This window comes from Myotis davidii, unplaced genomic scaffold, assembly GCF_000327345.1.
Source record: "Myotis davidii unplaced genomic scaffold, ASM32734v1 scaffold2344, whole genome shotgun sequence".
In the NCBI taxonomy this organism is placed as follows: Eukaryota; Metazoa; Chordata; class Mammalia; order Chiroptera; family Vespertilionidae; genus Myotis; species Myotis davidii.
The window spans coordinates 1-2,086 of NW_006295387.1; the positions used below are offsets into that span (position 1 = coordinate 1).

Genomic DNA, 2,086 nt, shown 5'->3' on the forward strand with positions numbered 1-2,086 from the left:
TTCCCGGTGTTTATCACTGCCGCCATCTTAGTTTCCAAGATAAACTTTATTTCACCCAAAAACAGAATGATGAAGTGGCATTCTTCTCTATTGACATTCTATCCCATCTTCTTGTCCTTCCATTCAGGGCTGCTGACAGGTTGCTGGGGCTATTGTGCCAGGCATGGAGATTATGCCCACTGGTCAAGAGGCCACACTCTCAGATGTTGGCTCTGCCCTTGCCTCCCAAGGTCGACCCCTGTACACGCAATTTCTAAGTTGCTCCTGTAAGTATAGTAAAATTCTGTTAATATGATGTTATCATTCAACAAGAGAAGACTGAAGCAACCAGTTGTCAAGATGAGACTTGTTCCTGACATCATTGGTTCTTTATTGAAAAGTACAGATAATGTTTGAAATGGAATAAAAACTCAGAGGCTCAAATGCATCCAATAACTTGAAGTAACAGTGGCACATGCCTCCAATAGTGACTGTAGCTATTTAAAGCCCTGTCTTGTTTCACTAGTCAGAACACAGCAAGGATTATGAAATGTGTGCTTCCCTCACATTAGAAGCAATTAAAGACAATCATATTGTTCTTTTTTGGTAAAAATCAGCACTCTTCACAAAGATGAATCAATGATAAAATGTGGCTGGAGAGGCATTTCCTCATAAAAATTTCTGAATAAATTTTGCATCACATCTTATGATATTCCCTTGTCAAGTATTAAAAAAAAGATTTCTTTCTATGTCACTACTCCTGCTTTCCATTGTTATCATTAAACTCAGAGCTGCTGAAAACTGAGGATTGCTCATTCTAGCCTCAGCAACAAATACACAAACAGAACACTCCTATTTCAAAGCCTTGTTGCAAAGAGTAGTTGATGAGTAAATAGAAATTACTGACTTCTGAGAAACACTCTGACTCAGAAAGAGAATTATCAGAATAGATTTGTGAAGTGGGAGTAACTATCTACACCAATTAAAGAGAAACATGCAAATTGGTGTCACTCCGGTACACCACAAGCCATGCCCACCAGCCAATAAGGAGTCAGTATGCAAATTAACCCAACCAAGTTGGCAGTGGCCATGGAGCTGGAGCAAGCAGGAGGCTTGGGTTGCCCCTGGTGATGGAGGAAGTCAAGCTTCCTGCTTGCCCTGGCCAGCCCTGGCCTCTGCTCAAGGCTACAAAGTTTCAATTATTCTATCTAATAAAGAATAGCTAACTGATCCTCTTGCTATGGTAAAGATGGCAGCACCCACAGCCAATAAAGAGGGAATATGCTAATTGACTGCCATGCTCTCAAAGATGGCGGTGCCCACAGACACAAGATGGTGGCGCCCAGTCATCTCAGCCCACCAGGGTGGCAGGTGTGCAGCAAGGCCGGGCTTGCCCCCAGGTGGGTCTGGCCTTGTTGCTCACCTGCCTCCAGAGAACCCCAGTCCCCTAAACTCTCCAGCTTCCCAGAGCTGGCCCGAGGCACAGGCAAGCCTCAAATGGCAGCTGCCTAGCCACCCAGGGCTGCCCGAGGCTTGGGTAACCAGAGCCAGTCGAGGTTTGCACTTCTGGCAATGACAGCAGCAGAGGTGTGATGGGGTATCACCTTCTCCTGATTTCCAAGTCGCCTCCCACCCCTGAGGGCTCCTGGACTGTGAGATGGGGTAAGCCATGCTAAAAGACCCCCTCTCCAGTGCATGAATTTTCATGCACCAGGCCTCTAGTAGAAGATAAATAAATCCCAGATACCTGCTTCCCTTTGCTCAAGGAGGCACTGAAAAAAAAGAAAAAAGAAAAAAAAGAGGGACTGGGAGCTTGGGTCGTGTGCCCAGCCTGCAAACACCCCTCAGCCCCTCACCCAGGCTGGCCAGGCACCACAGTGGTGACCCCCACCCTGAAGAGGCTGTGGCCAGCCTGCAAACAGCCATCAGCCCCTCACCCAGGCTGGCGAGGCACACCAGTGGGGACCCTCACCCCATGGGGGCGTGGCTGGCCTTGCAAACTGCTCCAGACCCTCGCACAGGCTGGCACCATGCCCAGTGGGGACTCCCACACCAATGGGGGCATAACTGGCCTGCAAACCACCACAGGCCCCCTTCCCAGGCTTAC

General features: G+C 48.2%; 2 long non-coding RNA genes across 2 annotated transcripts in view; both read right to left on the reverse strand.

Moving 5' to 3' along the window:
• Positions 1-209: 209 nt before the first annotated feature.
• Positions 210-2,086, reverse strand: part of LOC102754932 — a 3,865-nt gene continuing 1,988 nt past the window's right edge. Inside the window, exon 3 of the long non-coding RNA XR_435983.2 lies at positions 210-264. This is a non-coding gene — a long non-coding RNA (uncharacterized LOC102754932). The remainder of the gene's footprint in view (positions 265-2,086) is intronic.
• Positions 272-2,086, reverse strand: part of LOC107184130 — a 2,926-nt gene continuing 1,111 nt past the window's right edge. Inside the window, exon 2 of the long non-coding RNA XR_001514953.1 lies at positions 272-948. This is a non-coding gene — a long non-coding RNA (uncharacterized LOC107184130). The remainder of the gene's footprint in view (positions 949-2,086) is intronic.